The sequence below is a fragment of the Astatotilapia calliptera genome, chromosome 3, assembly GCF_900246225.1.
Source record: "Astatotilapia calliptera chromosome 3, fAstCal1.2, whole genome shotgun sequence".
In the NCBI taxonomy this organism is placed as follows: Eukaryota; Metazoa; Chordata; class Actinopteri; order Cichliformes; family Cichlidae; genus Astatotilapia; species Astatotilapia calliptera.
In genome coordinates, this window is record NC_039304.1 from 45,802,451 (window position 1) to 45,823,642 (window position 21,192).

Consider the following 21,192-nt stretch of genomic DNA (forward strand, 5'->3'; position numbering starts at 1 on the left):
CTCCGTTTCTCCAACAGCGCACTTGCAGTAGTGATGTGTCGGTCGCGAACGAAATGGCTCTTAGAGCCGGCTCTTTGGAGTGAACGACGCGAGCCGGCTCCTTATTGGGAGTCGGTTTTTTTTCTCTCTCTCTCTCCCTTGCACTTTTTTTCCGCGTCACTCCGCACGCGAGCCTTGTGCTTTGCGCTGGAAAGAGGGGGGAGGGGCAGTAGTTACACTGGCAGTAGCACAGGAACAGAGCCGGAGGGAAACAGCCAGGGACATCAACGTCACATTAGAAAGGTATAGTAATCATCCAAAACTATATTCAGTTGCGGATGATAAAGGATTCAGAAAGTTTATTCATGCAGGCCCAAATGGCAGAGTATATGCATGTTCTTTTTGTTTTCATATTTTAATTTATATTTAATTGTGTTGTGGTTTGCAGTGTTTTGTGTTCTTTCACTTTAAATTTGTTTAAAAGGAAAAAAGCTGAAAATTTAAATAGTTAAAAGTTGAAATGGAAATAGTTGGTTTTTGTATTATATTATTTATTACATTTTGTGTGGAGTGAGTGAGTGGAGTCTTCTACCGCTGCTCCATTGAAAGTGTGCTGACATATTGCATCGGTGTGTGGTTCTCCAGCTGCACCACAGCACACAGAAAGGCACTCCAGAGGGTCATCAACATGGCCCAAAAAATCATTGGACATCCTCTTCCCTCCCTGAAGGACCTGTACAGCACTCGCTGTCTCAAGAGGGCACGCAGCATCCTACGGGACTGCACACACCCAGGACACCGGGTGTTTAAGCTGCTGCCGTCTGGCAGGAGGTTCAGGCTGCTGAGGTCCCGAACAAATAGACTCAAGGACAGCTTTTACAACAGGGCAATAGCCCTGATCAATGTAAATAGCTGACCTGACTGGATACCTCCCTGGACTTTTTAGGGGGAGGTAACAATGTTTAAAACGATAACAATAATATTTATATTTATAACAAGGTGCAATAATAATTAATGTGCAATAATAACAGTGTGCAATACACATACACTTATTCTTCTTTTTTATACTAACTTAATATACTGTGTTGTGTTGTTTGTTACGTTGTGATGTGTCATATCGTGTCGTGTTGTGTTATATGTAGTGCCGACGTAGGACAGTTTTTCCAATTTCATTGTACTACTGTACTATGTATGACTGTGCAATGACAATAAAGAGTTATCTTATCTTATCTTATCTTATCTTATCTATCTTATCTTATCTTAATAAATAAAAGTATATTTACAGTGGCCCCTAGAGACAAAGCACGTAAAAACTCCAAAACACGTACAAAAGACAACAGAAGTGCTCCAGGATGCTGGGCGCAGTGTTGAACTTTTGTTACCTAGTGGCTACACAAGCCAGCAAGTACCAACGACCGGATTTGGTGTGTGGTAGTAACAGGTAAATGAACTTTTTTTTTTATTATTTGAATATATATGAGTGCTTGTGTATAAATACACAAACAATACACACATGCTTTCAATTGTGTAATTTAAGTGATCTAGGTAGCTGTTTTGAAAGTTCAGTTAACGCTAGAAATGTGTTTTGGAGTTTGTACATGTTTTGTCTCTAGGGGCCACCGCATATATTTATATATAAACATATATAAATAAAACCACTTCTTTTTTTACATTAGTAATTCCTTTTGTGCATAATTTTATATTATTGTTAATAATAAATTAATTAAAGCAACAAAACAACCTGAAGAGCCGGTTCGGAGCCGACAGAGCCGGCTCTTTTTAGTGAGCCGAGCTGAAAGAGCCGGAAATCCCATCACATCGTCACTGCGGGGCGATCGTGGCTCAAGAGTTGGGAGTTCGCCTTGTAATCGGAAGGTTGCCGGTTCGAGCCCCGGCTTGGAAAGTCTCGGTCATTGTGTCCTTGGGCAAGACACTTTACCCGTTGCCTACTGGTGGTGGTCAGAGGGCCCGGTGGCGCCAGTATCGGCAGCCTCGCCTCTGTCAGTGCGCCCCAGGGTGGCTGTGGCTACAATGTAGCTGCCATCACCAGTGTGTGAATGTGTGTGTGAATGGGTGGATGACTGGATATGTAAAGCGCTTTGGGGTCCTTAGGGACTAGTAAAGCGCTATATAAATACAGGCCAACAATCATGTTTTTGCGGTCCCACTTGCAGATACTCAAAAATTCAAACAAAGCTCATAAAAAAATAAACAGATGAACAAAAACAGTTTCTCTAAATACAGGCCATTTACCATTCACTAACTCGCAGGCAGTAGCTGCCCCGTCCTGCTTAGTGCCTGAGCTCAGATCATACCAATATTAGGGGGGATTTACGCACAGTCGTAAACACATACACATACAAATCCTGATTTACAAGTACAAAATATTTATGATCACATTTTGAGCCCATACTTGAGCTTTGCCAGAAAATGGCGCGTCAGGCCAAAATCCTTTCCACGCCCACCCCTGTGACATCACGCTCCAAAGCCTCCTTCTCAGCAAGCTTCCACTACTCTCACCCTGGAGTTGCGCTCCCCCAGGCTTGTACCTGTGGCTTCATGTCCTGGGGTGGGGGTTGGTTGTTCTCCTGCCCTGCACCCCATCCTTTTGTTCATATTCCAAGACTATTTTTCTTTATGTATTCTTTCCCCCCAGCAACCGCCATATTATGATGTTGCAAGCAATCACAAACTCTACAGTCTGTCTAACTCCAATGTCTACCAAGCAATCTATTATTCTCAACAGAGCTAAACTCAGCATAAACTGAACCCACATTAAAGTTAGCTCGATGCTTACCTTTAGACGAGCCCACAAACCGAGAGAAACTCCGTGATGAAGCTGGAACACTTTCCAAACACAGGAAACAGATCAGGGAGCAGAGACCCACGTTGTTCCTGTAAGTTCACTACTTTACTCCCGTTTCATGAAAAAGCAGCTCTCTCTGCTCGACTCCTCTCCTGCACACACACTTTGCTCCGCCCCCTTTACCCGGCTCCGCTGTGATTTGTTGCTGTGCGGTCACGTGACTCAGCTGCACAACGTAACCCAGTGGAGTGTTATTTCAAAAGTAGCGCCAATCTCCTTTTCCTAAACTCTTTTCCTTGGCCTCGATGAAAACGTCATCGTGGGGAGGACAACTGCTGAGATGTCAGGGAAAGAGAGGAGCGGTGCTGAGAATTGGAACAGCCTTACGCTCGTCTCTCTGTAACAACGTGACACCGGATGTCCGCCTGTTGAAACTACATTGTGCAGAAGATGGACTACAAAACAAACATCTTACTTCGTCACAATGTGTTCTAACCCTGTTGTTTTATGGAGGTTATATAAACAGGAACAGCCTGTTAAAAATATTGCTTCATTATTGAGTTTGAATTTTAAAGAAGAACAAACAGTTAGGGTCAGATTTACTAACATCTGCAGCAGGTCAAACACGTCTTTTGATGTTAAAGAGCTGCTAGGTTTACTGAAGAGACTGTCTTAAAACTCTCCAGTCAGTCCTCAAGCTGTGTTTTGAGGTGAGCCCCACTTATTTTTACTTATTTATAGCACAGCAAAGAGTCAGCTGTTCACAGATGCTCTCCAGCTGATTTTTACTGAACTGAAGTGGCTTCTTCATAGAGAGATTAAAGCACACTGTTAGTAGATCATCCTGTAATTGTGACATCACAATAATTTGCCTCACTTTACAAATCTGTAACTTCTATAACATATAAAATTAAATATATAATACAATAAGTACTTTGTGAAGGACTTTGCTGACATCTTGGCTGAATACATGTCAAAATATGATTGTGTTCCTATTGTTGGGGGCTTTGATATTCATGTGTGTTGTCCTGATATGCCCATTGCAAAGGGCTTTTAAGGCCTTACTGATTCTTTTAATGTGGTGCAATGTGTGACCTGTCCCACACATGAATGTGGACACACACTTGATCTTGTTTTATCTCATGTTTTGTTTTGGTTTTTTTTGTTTTGTTTTTAATGTAGAGATTTGTGATGCTGTGTTTTCTGACCACAGTCCTGTGATGGTTGAAGTTCCTCTTGCCTGTACCTCAGTTAAACCTCACGCTGCTGCTCGGCGCTGACGAGTTTTTAACTCCTCCCTTGCTGAGCAGTTTTCATCAGTTTTAACCAGAACTGCAAAATCCCAGATTTTTAATGCAGCCAGAACTGAGCTCATGATTTTATTCCACCTGCCAGACTGCTTTGGACTGCTTTGCACATGGCTTAATTAAAATCCAGCCATTCTAAAACTAAATCTGAGCCCTGGCTGAACGACACGACCCGAGCTGTAAGACACGAGTGCCGTCGAGCTGAGCACATATTCAGATGTAGCCCCCAAATTTTTACATACTGTAGTCAAACACCTGTTTAAAAAAAACCTGTTCTTGATCTTACGATTCTTGCAAATTACAGGCCTTTCTTCTAACTACCTTTTCTTTCCAAAATTCTTGAAAAGAGAGTTGACAGTCAATGAATGACCTTCCTGAAAAAGCAAAATGTTTTACACGTTTTCAAATTTGGTTTTAAACCCTTTCATAGGCAGCACGGTGGCACGGTGGTTAGCACTGTTGCCGCACAGCAAGAAGGTCCTGAGTTCAATTCCACCATCAGGCCGGGGTCTTTCTGTGTGGAGTTTGCATGTTCTCCCCGTGTTTGCGTGGGTTCCCTCCGGGTACTCTGGCTTCCTCCCACCGTCCAAAGACATGCAGCTTGTGGGGATAGGTTAATTGGAAAATCTAAATTGCCACTAGGTGTGAATGTGCGAGTGAATGTGAGTGTGAATGGTTGTCTGTCCTTGTGTGTTGGCCCTGCGACAGACTGGCGACCTGTCCAGGGTGTACCCCGCCTCTCGCCCTGTGACAGCTGGGATAGGCTCCAGCGTCCCCGCGACCCTGAAAAGGATAAGCGAATGGATGGATGGACCCTTTCATAGCACTGAATCAGCCATTTTAAAAGTTTTTAATGACATATTTTTAGCCACTGATGCTGGGGACTGTGTTGTTCTTGTACTTTTAGATTTGACAGTTGCATTTGATACTGTGGATCATGCATTTTACTCTGTCATTTGGAGCACTGGGTGGGCACTTGAGTGGTTCAGGTCCTACTTGGCGGGGCAAACATTTTGTGTCAGTCTCTGTGACCATGTGTCGTCCTCCGCTCCTCTCTTGTGTGGTGTCCCACAGAGCTCAGTTCTAGGCCCCCTTCTCTTTTCTTTGTATCTGCTCTCTCTTGGATCTATACTGAGAAAACACAGCATTGCATTTCACTTCTATGCTGATGACTGTCAGATATATGTCCCTCTACATAAAAAAGGCACATATTCCATACAACCATTACTTCAGTGTCTTGATGACATTAAGGCTTGGATGTCTCTTAACTTTTTAAAATTCAATGATAAAAAGACTGAGGTGATGATTTTTGGTGGCCCCACTGAGATGCCAAATGTATATTTAGATTCCTTGGGTCGGTATGTTAAGCCAACTGTCACAAACCTGCTGGTCAAAGTGGACTGTAATGAGAAAAGATGACATTATATGCCACTGTAAATGCACTGCCTAATTGTTACCTCTCCCCACTGCCTTCAGTGGCAGGCAGCAGGAAATTTTAAGTTACAAATCAATATTGTCTGCATGGACAGATATTCCACATTCCATATATCATCATTCAGGTCCTGCATCAATACATTTCCATATTTTTATATCTATAAAAAAAGCTGACACTTGCTAGACTCTATCAAAGGTGTGAGCATCACAGCAGATGCCTTTGTGTCGAAGTAGCTAGAATAGAATAGAATAGAATAGAATAGAAAACTTTATTTGTCAATTTCTTCAAATGTACTTGCCATACAAAGGAATTGAAATTACGTTTCACTCTGTCCCATGCGTAGACATTGACAACAATAAAGTGCAGATGCACAACAGCTGAGGATAAAACACAGAAAAACACGAAGTTGATTTTCCTGGCCTGGGATTTTATAAAAATATTCAGCAGTACATCGAAAACGAAAGAAAACCATTAATCAACATATGAACCTTAGCTGATGCTGCTGAAGTGAAGCAGAGCAAAGTTACAGAGGTTTTATTAGAGACACAGCTAAGCGTTTTAAAATTTCGCATAATTTTAAAAAGTTTGAATTTGTTCAGTAGCCTATTGAACAGCAGAAATGAGACTTTCTTTTCAGAATTAGGTAAAAGGGAAAAAACAGAGGCCGACAGCGCTGTAAACAACGGTAGACTTGTGCGTAATAAACAAGCGAATAATGCAGAAAACAGATTTTTTTGACGGGAAACTGTTCTTGAAGTACACATAGACAGAAAGACAGAGAGAGAGGGAGAGAGCTGTGCATGAAGTGTGATTTTATTGTTGTGGAAGTAAAACAGCAAAAGTTCATGCCCACATCTTGTTTTTAAGAAAAATTAATCATCTTTTCCTTGAAGATCATTTCAGAGTTTTTAATGAGCTGCAGGAACTGTGCCGAGAGCAGCCAAGTCTCCTCCTCGGATAAACCTCCACATGTACCACTAAAAACATTTAAATTAGTTTGAATCGGAAATCATGGCTCAAACTACTTGCTGTGAGACCATTTCTTTATTTTTCATACCAAACTGTTTTATAAGACAAACTTTACACAGAGTTCATCAATTATAACTGATGCTTTAACAGTATCAGGATTTCATAATGCAAACTTCAAATCAAAAGGCAAACAGCTGCAGAACATGTGGATCAAAATGAATTCATTAAAAAAAAACAACGTGGACTTCAAGGATACAGTAAATACACTAAAGTGAAAGGAGGAGCCAAAAATAGATGTTTAATAGGGTTTGAATGAACTAAAATTAGTCACCTGTAATCTTTAAAATGGTTCTGATGTGTGCTGCTGTTTTTAACTTTTAACAGTTCTTTGCTGCCACTGTGAATATTGTGTTCTTTCCCTAATCAAATAAAGGTTACACAGCATCAGTGCTCCATCTTCTGGAAAAAAAAAGGTCTTACATGGAAATACAGCCCACATCAAGAGTTTAAATATGAATGAAGAATTGAAATTTAACTGAGGTGAAACATGCAATGAATACATAAAAAATAAGTTAATTTTGGAAAACTAAAAAAGTTCAAATAAAAGAAATGATTTACATATCCATATTTGATTTTTGATAGAATACCAGTTTGGTTAAAAAAAAGAAAGAAAAGACATTCCTATAACTTTAATAGTACAACTACTAAACACTACTGTGTCCTAAGGGAACAAAGATTAAAATGTAACAGGGATAACATTTTAGAGAATTAAAATCCCTCAAAGGAAAAATAATAAACTTGATATGCATATCTATACATGCAGCTTCCTAAATGTAACATTCAGGATTATTCACTGCAGGGGCCCGTTCTTCGTACCTCGCTAAGTAAGTTAGCTGGATTTGATTGTTGACGATTTCGCGTGATCCTGGATCGTTCGGTTCCCCGAAGCTCATCCGGGACTTGCTGTCATAGCAACAGAGCCGTGCTCATTGAGAGATATCGGTATTCCCGTGAGGGTATTATTTACTTAACCAACTTGTTGACGTGGGGGTGCAGGACCACCACCTGTCTTTTTTTTGCTCTGCCCTTTTCTTGGTTGCTGTTATAAACAAACAAACAGATTATTTCAGGGTCTCTTTCCAAGAGACTAAAAGCAATATAAGTGATAAATATTACCATTCTGTGGAATATTCTTATATTTCACTTTTACTTGTTCCCATGTTCTAGTGGGTCCTGTTGTGGCTCTAATGTGAAAGAGGATATAATATAACATAATATAATATAATGTAATCTAATATTGGATAATATTATGTAATATAATAAATCTACCCTACCGCCTACTGGTGTTGGCCAGATGGCGCGATATGGCAGCCTGGCTTCTGTCAGTCTGCCCCAGGGCAGCTGTGGCTACAACTGATTAAACTCTGAAACTCCTGAAATCCCTCACTCAAGAGTTCTTGCTCTGCTGCCGAAAAATACCGTGCGTGCTCCTTTGACATTTTCGCCGACCAATCAGAGGGTTGCCGATCAATGTTTCTACTATTGATGCGTAGCCCCTTTTACGACACCCAGTGATCTCACATCATTTCATCCAGCTGTACTAATCGTCAACAGCAGGTGTGTTCGGAGAACCGGATTAGCGAGCTCACGGTTAGAGCGATGATTTGGTCTTGGATGTGTCATTTGATCTTGGATGTAGTAAGCGACGTACGAAGAACGGACCCCAGGTCCAGAAATCAGAGCTACCTCATCAGATCCAAGTGTGACATCAGCTGACACTCTTTACAGGAGATTCCATCTGAACTCTGTGGAGCCTGATCTCAAGGTTTTTAAGTCTGAGCCTGAAACCAGAAGAGGATCTTTCTCTCTCTTCAGATTCATTGTGATCCAGTGATTTCAGTCCTGCATGATCAGGCTGATGTTTGCACAGAGCAGATAATGAAGTGAATGTTTTTGCACATTGGTAACAGTGAAACAGTTTATTTACAGCTTGGGATCGTTTGTGTTCGGAGTATGAACTGAGATTCCTGAAGCTCTTGTCACACTGGTCACAGCTGAAGTTCACTTCCATGTGTGTACGTTCATGTTTGTTACGATGACCTGATTGTGAGAAGCTTTTTATTCTACTGTATTTAGTATATTATTTTATTCTATTCTGTACAGCTGTGTACTGTATTTATTCTTTTTGTATTCTAATTTTTGCGTCATAACTTTTGCACTGTCCACTTCCTGCTGTGACAAAACAAATTTCCCACATGTGGGACTAATAAAGGTTATCTAATCTTATCTTTTGTCACAGTGTCTGCACTTGTATGGTGTCTCTCCTGTGTGGATTCCCTTATGCTTTTTCATTGAGCTCACGTCCAGTGGTGAAGGATGACCCACACTAGTCACAGATGTGCTTTTTGACCCCACTGTGGAAGAGTTCATGTATTTTTAATGCACTTGGTGCGTGGAAGCCTCTCCCACATTCGTTGCAGTAGTTCATTTGTCTCCAGTGTGGCTGCATTGATGTGGATTTAGGTCCCGTTGATGATTGGAAGTTTTTCCACAAAGGTCACAGAGAAACGTTTTCCCACCACCACAGTGACGACAGGGCTGAGAACTGGATCCATCTGCTCTGTTGCTCTGCTTTATTTATTTTTATCCTGAATGTCGCCTGAAACAAAGAGCATCTCTGCCAACGTCCAATTACATTTTACTGTTTACATTATAACACTCAGCTTACTGAGAGAAAATGAGTCTTCATTTTTCCAAACAGTTCATTCAGTATAACTCCATAAGTTTACTGATCAGACTTGTTCCAAACAATCAGGTTAAAAATACAGGATAAAAAGGTAAATACATCCTCACAGTAACTGCACTTGTAGAGTTACTTTCTGGTGTGGATCTGTTGGTGTTTATTCAGCTGATGTGGAGATTTAAAAGTCTTCTCACACAGGTCACATTTATAAGGTCTCTCCTCAGTGTGGCTAAACGTGTTGTTGTAACTGTGCATCTGTTGCAAACAGTTTCCCACACTGATCACAGCAGGAAACATCATTTCCAGTGTGAATCCGTAGGTGACTATTTCGGTAGTGTTTGTCACTGAAACTTTTTCCACAAAAGTTGCAGCTGTACGCCTTAATTCCAGAGTGGATAACTAGATGCTTCTGTAAGTTTCGACTTTGAGCAAAAGCTTTACCACACAACTCACAGTAGTGTGCTTTAACTACAATGTGGATGAGTTGGTGTCTTTTTATATCTCGACCTTGGGTAAAATCCTTCCCGCAGTCATCACAGCCGTAAGGTTTAAATCCACTGTGGATGATTTGGTGTGTTTTTAAGTTTCCAGCCTGGGTAAAAGACTTTCCACACATGTCGCAGCTGTAAGGTTTAAATCCACTGTGGATGAGTTGGTGTGTTTTTAAGTTTCCAGCCTGGGTAAAAGACTTTCCACACATGTCGCAGCTGTAAGGTTTAAATCCACTGTGGATGAGTTGGTGTGTTTTTAAGTTTCCAGCCTGGGTAAAAGACTTTCCACACAAGTCGCAGCTGTAAGGTTTAAATCCACTGTGGATGCGTTGGTGTGTTTTTAAGCTTTCAGCGTGGGTAAAAGACTTTCCACACAAGTCACAGCTGTAAGGTTTAAATCCACTGTGGATGAGTTGGTGTCTTTTCAAGTCTCCACCCCGGCTAAAATCCTTCCCACACTCATCACAGCTGTAGGTTTTCTTTCCTTTTCTTCTGTGAGGTTTGTCGGCCTCCTGAGAGCGCTGACTTCTCGCTCCATGTTGGTCCTGCAGTAACAGAGATACAAACAGAGGCAGTGAGTGAAATGCAGTCGTGGAACAAACTGAAACTCCCTCTATTAGCGGAATCAAACATGTCAACAAACACATTGTAGGTGTGTTTCCACCACCTTCTGGTCATAGTATCACATTTCAATGATGTGCTACAATGAGAGTTGTAATGAAAAATACATATTGAAGAAATATTGATAAGTGGAGAAAATATTTTACTCATAAAAAATTGAATCAATTTTTGATATTGTTGTTTCAATGTGTGCCGATAAAAATTATGTTTGTATCTTCTTGTAACATCTGAGTTTTTTGTTTGTGAATGTAGATTCTGTGTATATATTAGGGCTGCCACAAACGATTATTTTTGCGATTAGTCGACTAATCAGATCATCATCCATTGGACGCAAAACTACAGCTTATTGCACCAGCAGCATCTGCTCTTATATAACTATCATTAGCTTACAGCTTTAAGTGTTTAAGGTCTGTGCTAACTAAAAATAAAGACAAGATGATAGTTTATTAAATTTTAATGAAATTTGCGGATTGTTTCGGTGAAGTTTAATAAACTCCTTGCTATCTAAAATATAACAGGACACTGGAGTATATTCTGGAGCATCTCACACTTCTGATGATCAGCTGTCTGCTTGACGTTTATTCAGCTGTGTAAAAACTATAACTTTAATCTCAGCCAAACTGATTTACTCAGGAACAAATAAAATACTAAAAAAAAAAAGCCAAACAATAACATTTTAAGTTATCTAAGTGACTCATATATATTTAACCTGAGTAGCGAAAGACGGCGGTGGGTTTGAAAACGATTTGCGGGGAGTCCGGTGTTCTCACGGCGCTAGTGACCTAGCCCCCGGCTCGCTAACGAGCTAGTGGGTAACAGATGTCTCCGAAAACGTCGGAGCGCTTTTGAAAATATGTGGTGTCCTGATAAACTGAGCAGATATTTGAGGTTTACACAGCTACATTCTCGCCTGAAAATATGTTAAACGTTTATTTTGTGACCCAGAAAGAATAATAAGAGTAACATTAAAACTAACTAGCTACCGCCATTGTTGGAAACTAAGCAGGGCCGCGCTATGAATTCTGGGACACAGCTGCTTCTTCTTCTTCTTCGGGGTTTAACGGTAGCTGACATCCTTGTACATGCAATGCTGCCATCTTCTGTTTCAGTCCGTTATTACACTCTTAAATCCTGCCACTTATTCCTGCGTCTTTTGTGATCTTACAAAGCTTCAAACGACGTGTCGACTATTAAATCAGTCGTCGACGATTTTGATAGTCGACGTAATCGTGACTAGTCGACAAATCGTGGCAGCCCTAGTATATATGGAGGAGCCCGGGATGGAAAAGATAAAGCTGCTGTTAACATGTTTTTAAAAACCAACAAGCTGTGCAGTTTCAATAACAGTGTAACTGTGATATTTTTCTCACCTTCTGTGTTGAAGTCATTTTTTCCTCTGTAGTGGCTGAGCTGAGTCCAAATGGCTGAAATTGTTCCTCTGTTGCTCCACCAGACTCTTCTCCTGTTACTCAGCTGGGACACAAAAAGTATATGTATTTTATCCCTGATAAAAATAAAAGCAGAGCAAATAAACATGACTAAACTCCTCAGTGACAACAATACCTATGAAACTTCAATGTGGAAACTGAGAAGCAGCTACAACAAGAAAGTCATCAGTTGTCACAAGAACCTGAAAGGGAAAAAGCCACTGACCCCCCTGCATATCACTGCCTTTACCCAGTGGATGCTACACCCTGTATATATGGACTTCTATAGATCCACAAGTCCGGCTCACACTCAATGGTAGCAGTACCACCTGAAGCACCTCATTAGATTCCACCTACTCCACCCAGACAACCCACATGGAAAGGATATATATAAATCTTATAAAGTTTGTATCCGTCTTGTGTGAAACTTGTATGAAAAGCATACAAGAGTGAAAACAGATATAAGACCCCTTGAAAATTATATAAATGAAACTTCTATTTTTTGGATACTTACTAAAACAATGTATGAAAGTAATGAGAAAGTGGCCGCTTTCATGAGTAAATCATATAATTTTTTACTATTTCTTTTCCATATGGGAAGGTAAAGGGTGGTTGTATGTAGGGATGGGTATCGTTAAGGTTTTATCCGATACTAGGGCTGCATGATTAATCATTAGAAAATCGCGATCTTGATTCATACTTTTGTGCGATCTCATTTCCAAATGACAACGATTTTAAAAAAAAGAAAAAAAAAAGACGACGACTGTACCGCATTTTGATCCGGGACGTAATCTGCATGAAAACAAGCGCTCACTCTTCCTGCTCAACAAATGACAAGGGCGGAGCCTTATACCACGTGATACAGAAGCTGTGCCGTGTGATGCTAAAATTAGTAGGGAAAAAACAACGGAGAGCACGTCAGGGAAGACGAGAAAGTGACAGGAGAAAATCCATCCCGGTCAACCACCCAAACATCAATAACGGGAACCTTATACAGCGCTTCCCTATACCCGTCGAACTCCCGCAGGCACAAAGAAATTACAGAGGCCATTACTTATCACCTGACCAAAGATATGGCTCCCATCAACACTGTGCAAAATGAGAGATTTAGGAAAATGATCAACGCCCTAGACAAACGCTACACAGTGCTGTCCCGCAACTATTTTTCTATTGTTGCACTACCTGCTCTGTACACGCAGTGTCGAGCAACGGTGGAGACGGAATTTCAAGCAGTACAACATTTTGCAGCAACAACAAATGTGAGACATTTGCTGTTTTTATGTTTATTTATTGTTTTTATGTTCAGTCTCAACTGTTATGAAGTTGATGTGCAGTTAATAAGTGCAATAAATATTTATCGTGAGAGAATCGTGATCTCAATTCTAGGGAAAAAAAATCGTGATTCTCATTTTATGCAAAATCGTGCAGCCCTATCCGATACCAGTACCAAACTGGTACTTTTGAAACTGTACCAGTGCTTAAACGGTACTCAAACTGGTGCTTAAAGAATGGAGAACACAAAATTGGTCCAAAACCCTCTCATGTTCAGCTGTTTTTTTTGTAGAAAGATAACAATGTTAGCCTTTTCTGCAGCCATAGGGCATATATGGTATCACTCTTGGATGGAAGCAGTGCTTAAACAATGGAAAAAACACAAACTTTGTCCAAAACTCTCTCATGTTTAGCCGTTTTCCATTTTTTCTTTGGTCATTTTAGCCTTTTTGGCCAGGGTGAAGGGAGTATCTGCCATCAGACAAGAAGAAAGCCATGTAACTATGACGGTGTTTGCTAGTTCACCTTACATGCATTAATGTAATAACGTGGTTAGCCTACTCAACGTAAATTACACACGAACAACATTAATCTACATATATTGTTACAAATATATGTAAGAACTGAGCCAAATTTAGTAATGCCAACAAAATGAAATAACAATATTTGTATCTTATATATGATACATTCTTCCACAGGAGCTGCTGATCCAGTTCTACACTGCGGTCATTGAGTCTGTCCTGTGCTCCTCCATCACAGTCTGGTATGGAGCAGCCACTAAACAGGACAGGAGCAGACTGCAGCGGACTGTACGGGCAGCAGAAAGGATCATTGGCACCCCCCTGCCCTCCATCCAGGATCTGTACCTCTCAAGAACCAGGAAACGGGCAGGGAAAATCATCACAGACCCCTCACACCCTGGACACAGACTTTTTGATCTGCTGCCCTCTGGCAGACGGTACAGAAGCCTGCAGACCAGGACCACCCGACACAGGAACAGTTTCTTTCCCCTCGCCATCTCCCTTCTTAACAGTTGACCTGTCACACTGCTCCCACTGCCAGACTGCAGCTGCACCTTATGTACATTTTGTAGTATTCATTCCACCTCATTCATTTCTGTATTTTATGTATATAAGTTTAGGTTCGTTATTTATAGTTGGTTTACACAGCTTTGTGTATGTATGTGTAATGTGTATATATAGACACGTGTGTGTGTGTGTGTGTGTGTGTGTGTGTGTGTGTGTGTGTGTGTGTGTGTGTGTGTGTGTGTGTGTGTGTGTGTGTGTGTGTGTGATTTACATTGCTGTGCTTGAGAGCCACCATCTACTGAAACCAAATTCCCTGTATGTGTCTGCACATATACCTGGCCAATAAACACTATTCCGATTCAGATACATCTATATATACACTGTCAAAGATACTTGTCTTTGAGTGAAGATTTAAGGTGATAGGACATAAATAAATGCAACTTGAATCTTTACTGAAGCTCAGTATTTGACACAGAGTTCAAGTTCAATGCTGTAATAACTAATAATGATTAATATAATAATAACTGTAATATTGGCAGTATAATATTTACATCACCAACATGAGATGATTTTAGTCTCATGAACAACATTAGCTAATTGTTATTTACTAGCTAATCTTAAAATGACTGTTGATGTCATTAGACCACACCCCGTCTCATTACAGAGATGCACATCACCTAATATGCTTAATTGGTAGTAGGCTTTCGAGCCTGTACAGCTTGGAGTAAGACAACATGCATGAAGAGGATGATGTGGAGAAAATACTCATTTGCCTAATAATTCTGCACTCCCTGTATAGCTTTAGAAAAATTTGCATAAGAAGCACTTGCAGCAACAAAAACATAATATTCCAAACTTGCAGCAACAAAAAGATAATATTCCAGAAACACGCTTTGCCGATGTTCATAACACTTCTTACGTTGGCATATACATCAGTGCAAATTATTGCATGTCCGCCATTACCTGCCCGAAACCGGAAGTGACGTCATTTTTGTGGGCCTTATAAGCCTATGTTGATGTTCATAAAAGTCATGTGCATATTACTATTGTACAACACTTTGGTCAACCAGGTGTGTTTTTAAAGTGCTATATAAATAAATGATGATGATGATGATGATGATGATGATGATGATGATGTTTGACTTCATGCTTTTCCGTATTGTTTCTGGGATCCTTAGAACTGAAATTACACTGTTGGAAATATTATAATGCATCAAAATAAACTATTTATTTTCATTTTTCCTGTAGTATATAAAAGGACTGTTACAGATGAACTTGGATACTAGGATATGTATCCTGTGTCACTAAAAATACATTTTATTTTAGTTTTATACATTGATTAATGACCTGTGACCATGGGTCATTGTAGCATCACAGGGAAGGTTGAAGCCGTCCACTGCACCTGTATGGCCGGAGTTGCGGAGACCTGCAGCCATGTCGCTGCTCTTCTGTTTAATGTAGAAGCAACAGTGCGGATCTGTGGCACAAGGACTGTTACAGATGAACTTGGATACTGGGTTTTGCTGGGTAATATGATCAAGATACAATCAGAGGTTGGCCATAAAATGGACTTTTCCTCTTCAGCTGCCCAAAAAAGGCTCTTGATCAAAACATAAACAGACCATCCGTATGGAAAGGTAAAACTAGCCGTCCTCAAAAAAAGTAAAATCCTACCTGCTACTGTGGAAGAGTTGTCACCGCCATAGGGCTTTGGAGCGTGATGTCACGGGGGTGGGCGTGGAAAGGATTTTGGCCTGATGCGCCATTTTCCGGGTCCAAACAAAGCGCAAGCGAAAAAGGAGCGAAGGCACACACAACAGCCATGGTTCGTACTTGCTGTGTTGCCGGCTGTGGAATAAGCTTAAAAAGGGTTTGTCTTTTTTATTCTTTCCCAACCTGGAAGCATCATGAGGGAGCTTATATGGCGGACCTTACAAAACGAAGGCGTCTAGCCTGGATATTAGGGCTGGGCCATATTATACCGTTCTCAGTAATACCGGTATAATGTTAGGCAACGGTAGGAAAATGAAATATCGCGATAGAATATGAGTAAAACGCGCATGCGCAGTGCCTTTGTTTTCATACGCACATGGCCGATGTTGAATGAAACAGATGAACCAGTATTGGTTTGTAAAAATGGTGCAACTTCAGTGATGTGGAACTGGTTTGGTGTTTGTCCGTCAGATACACGACAAAGAACATTTTTTTTGCAGAACATGCAAACGGCCGTTGTTATTGTCGTATTTGTCGGACTAAGATGCTCTTAAATCTGGGAGTAATCTGGGTCCTAAACTCCGTATTTTCAGGTCAAACGAACACTGCAGCATCACTGAGAGTTAAAAACTGTCTCAATTCTTTCATCTTTAATAATACGATCAGCATTGCTGCTTAACCAGGTGAAACTATGAAGTTTAACTTCCAGGCATCCATGAAAACAAAATTTATTACATTTAACGGTGTTAGAAGTTAGCAGGAAGCTAGCGGAAGTTAGCTCGCTAGTTTCGCTAGTTACCTAAGCATGATATAGCATGTTCTGACTGAGAGATTTCTGAAAAAATCAAACGTACAGCTCTGCTATCACTTCCAACATAAATGAAGACAGGAAACTAAACAGCAGTGACGTTTGTAGGGTTACTGAAGTTGGACTAGCTGGTATATAATGATGTGCTACGTGATCGCTAGCGACACAGCTATGTTAGCATATCATAAACAGTGAAGCTGGAGGACGAACACTAAGGTTCCTGATAGTTAGAGACAAATGCAATCGCATGGCAGGATGCTGTAAACGGACCGAACTTCAGTCAGGAGAACAACTGAGATAATCCATCCACAATACAAGGTTAGTCATTAACCCTTTAAGACCTACCATAGAACCAAGTCCGCCAGAGCTTATATTATATTTTTACATGCTGTGGAGTCATTTTTGGGAGCATTTCAAGTTGCTATACATCAATACAACCATTATAGCCCAGATTTTAATAATATGTATTCATTAAGTGCATAGTAATTACATAAATTGCAAAAAAAGTGCAATAAACTACAAAAAAATTGAAAATCATTTTTGCTTTTTTAACATATATTTGTAGTTAGAGAAATTGAAGAGGCTTATCCCTCAAAACTGTAAATACAAAAAAGTTGCACAAAATAGTTTCCCACCACAGGACATTTATTTTAAGTGTCTTCATAGTTTTATTTTTGAAATACACCAATTTTTATACACTGCAGGAAAAACGAAAATAAATATTATACTGCAAATTTGCAAAAAAAACAGCATATGCATCAAAATAAACTATTTCCAGCAGTGCAATATGAGTCCTAAGCATCCCAGAAACAACACAGAAAGTCATAAAGTCAAAGATAACTTTTAAAAAGACCAGTATATGCCCTGAGGCCCTGATGGTAAAAAAGACTACATTTCTGCGAAAATGATGTCACTTCCGGTTTCGGACAGGTAATGGCGGAAATGCAAAAGTTCGCGCTGACGTCTATTCCAACGTAGGAAGTGTTATGAACAGCTGATCGGATCGGCAAAGCGTGTTTCTGGAATATTATGTTTTTGCTCCTGCAAGCGCTTTTTATGCAGTTTTTGCAAAGCTTTATGTGGAAGGAAACCGTGACCTAGGACAAGCTGATGGCATAAGATGTAAGTACAACTCCTCCGGTTTCATATGCAAAAAAAATTTTTGCGCTAGCTTACGTGGTTGCAGTGCTACTGGGATTTAAAAATAGTTACGCAAAACAGAGCGTGTCCGCTCCAATCAGCTCTAAAGGGTTAATATATTGCAACAACATGGGAATAGAGCAGCTGCCAGAGAATTCAACATTAATGAATCAATGGTACAGAAGGAAGCAAGAAGAATGAGTTTAAAAAAGTTTGATTTATCTGACTGCTTTGTTTCGCTTAATGTGCGTTATAATCCCGTGCACCTTATGGTCCGAAAAATGCGTACTGCACACTGCAGTTTAATGTTGCAAAGCACCTCTTTTTAACTTCAGTGGATATTATACATGGTTATGCTCAGGATATGTCAGCCCATTTCTACTGGAAATGCCTTTTGGTTAAACTTTCAGCAAGGAATTTGCATTTGCACTGTTACATTTTTATAAAGCTTTAATGTACATAAAAACCAGCTTCTTGTTTAAGTAAAAATAAATGGAAGGTTGTCTTTTTGCGCTAGTAATGTTGTGGAGTTGTATTTTGTCTCGCATCAATTATATCGTCGGTTATATCGTTATCGCAAATTTTCAAATATATATCGTGATAAATATTTTTGGCCATATCGCCCTGCTCTACTTACATATCTATACTATTGCTAATATATATTGTAATATACCTATATCACTAAAGCACTTCTGGATGGATGCAAACTGCATTTCGTTGCCCTGTACCTGTGCATGTGCAATGACAATACAGTTGAATTCTATTCTTTTCATTTCGCCATTTGTTGATTAACTTGAAGAGCAAGTAACGTAATATTGGTCAAGTGATCAGTTTGATATCAATCTTTCGTGATACACCGTCATATTTAAAAAAAATTTTACGGTATGAATGATTTACTTTGGTACCTGGTCAATCTTCAGTTCTCCTCTGTCTGCCTAGCTCCGTTTCTCCAACAGCGCACTTGCAGTAGTGATGTGTCGGTCGCGAACGAAATGGCTCTTAGAGCCGGCTCTTTGGAGTGAACGACGCGAGCCGGCTCCTTATTGGGAGTCGGGTTTTTTTCTCTCTCTCTCTCCCTTGCACTTTTTTTCCGCGTCACTCCGCACGCGAGCCTTGTGCTTTGCGCTGGAAAGAGGGGGTAGGGGCAGTAGTTACACTGGCAGTAGCACAGGAACAGAGCCGGAGGGAAACAGCCAGGGACATCAACGTCACATTAGAAAGGTATAGTAATCATCCAAAACTATATTCAGTTGCGGATGATAAAGGATTCAGAAAGTTTATTCATGCAGGCCCAAATGGCAGAGAATATGCATGTTCTTTTTGTTTTCATATTTTAATTTATATTTAATTGTGTTGTGGTTTGCAGTGTTTTGTGTTCTTTCACTTTAAATTTGTTTAAAAGGAAAAAAGCTGAAAATTTAAATAGTTAAAAGTTGAAATGGAAATAGTTGGTTTTTGTATTATATTATTTATTTATTACATTTTGTGTGGAGTGAATAAATAAAAGTATATTTACAGTGGCCCCTAGAGACAAAGCACGTAAAAACTCCAAAACACGTACAAAAGACAACAGAAGTGCTCCAGGATGCTCGGGCGCAGCGTTGAGCTTTTGTTACCTAGTGGCTACACAAGCCAGCAAGTACCAACGACCGGATTTGGTGTGTGGTAGTAACAGGTAAATGAACTTTTTTTTTTTATTATTTGAATATATATGAGTGCTTGTGTATAAATACACAAACAATACACACATGCTTTCAATTGTGTAATTTAAGTGATCTAGGTAGCTGTTTTGAAAGTTCAGTTAACGCTAGAAATGTGTTTTGGAGTTTGTACATGTTTTGTCTCTAGGGGCCACCGCATATATTTATATATAAACATATATAAATAAAACCACTTCTTTTTTTACATTAGTAATTCCTTTTGTGCATAATTTTATATTATTGTTAATAATAAATTAATTAAAGCAACAAAACAACCTGAAGAGCCGGTTCGGAGCCAACAGAGCCGGCTCTTTTTAGTGAGCCGAGCTGAAAGAGCCGGAAATCCCATCACATCGTCACTGCGGGGCGATCGTGGCTCAAGAGTTGGGAGTTCGCCTTGTAATCGGAAGGTTGCCGGTTCGAGCCCCGGCTTGGAAAGTCTCGGTCATTGTGTCCTTGGGCAAGACACTTTACCCGTTGCCTACTGGTGGTGGTCAGAGGGCCCGGTGGCGCCAGTATCGGCAGCCTCGCCTCTGTCAGTGCGCCCCAGGGTGGCTGTGGCTACAATGTAGCTGCCATCACCAGTGTGTGAATGTGTGTGTGAATGGGTGGATGACTGGATATGTAAAGCGCTTTGGGGTCCTTAGGGACTAGTAAAGCGCTGTATAAATACAGGCCAACAATCATGTTTTTGCGGTCCCACTTGCAGATACTCAAAAATTCAAACAAAGCTCATAAAAAAATAAACAGATGAACAAAAACAGTTTCTCTAAATACAGGCCATTTACCATTCACTAACTCGCAGGCAGTAGCTGCCCCGTCCTGCTTAGTGCCTGAGCTCAGATCATACCAATATTAGGGGGGATTTACGCACAGTCGTAAACACATACACATACAAATCCTGATTTACAAGTACAAAATATTTATGATCACATTTTGAGCCCATACTTGAGCTTTGCCAGAAAATGGCGCGTCAGGCCAAAATCCTTTCCACGCCCACCCCTGTGACATCACGCTCCAAAGCCTCCTTCTCAGCAAGCTTCCACTACTCTCACCCTGGAGTTGCGCTCCCCCAGGCTTGTACCTGTGGCTTCAGGTCCTGGGGTGGGGGTTGGTTGTTCTCCTGCCCTGCACCCCATCCTTTTGTTCATATTCCAAGACTATTTTTCTTTATGTATTCTTTCCCCCCAGCAACCGCCATATTATGATGTTGCAAGCAATCACAAACTCTACAGTCTGTCTAACTCCAATGTCTACCAAGCAATCTATTATTCTCAACAGAGCTAAACTCAGCATAAACTGAACCCACATTAAAGTTAGCTCGATGCTTACCTTTAGACGAGCCCACAAACCGAGAGAAACTCCGTGATGAAGCTGGAACTCTTTCCAAACACAGGAAACAGATCAGGGAGCAGAGACCCACGTTGTTCCTGTAAGTTCACTACTTTACTCCCGTTTCATGAAAAAGCAGCTCTCTCTGCTCGACTCCTCTCCTACACACACACTTTGCTCCGCCCCCTTTACCCGGCTCCGCTGTGATTTGTTGCTGTGCGGTCACGTGACTCAGCTGCACAACGTAACCCAGTGGAGTGTTATTTCAAAAGTAGCGCCAATCTCCTTTTCCTAAACTCTTTTCCTTGGCCTCGATGAAAACGTCATCGTGGGGAGGACAACTGCTGAGATGTCAGGGAAAGAGAGGAGCGGTGCTGAGAATTGGAACAGCCTTACGCTCGTCTCTCTGTAACAACGTGAC

General features: G+C 40.6%; 1 long non-coding RNA gene across 2 annotated transcripts; it reads right to left on the reverse strand.

Annotated features, from left to right (window-relative positions):
• Positions 1-10,245: 10,245 nt before the first annotated feature.
• On the reverse strand, positions 10,246-20,803 carry LOC113011083 (uncharacterized). 2 transcript variants are annotated; one of them, XR_003270451.1, is made up of 3 exons: positions 20,772-20,803; positions 11,722-11,824; positions 10,246-10,275 (listed from the first exon to the last, which is right to left on the reverse strand). It is a non-coding gene; the product is annotated as an uncharacterized LOC113011083 (long non-coding RNA). The 2 variants fall into 2 exon arrangements; XR_003270452.1 differs by lacking the exon at positions 20,772-20,803 and adding an exon at positions 18,645-18,678.
• Between the last annotated feature and the right edge of the window lie 389 nt (positions 20,804-21,192).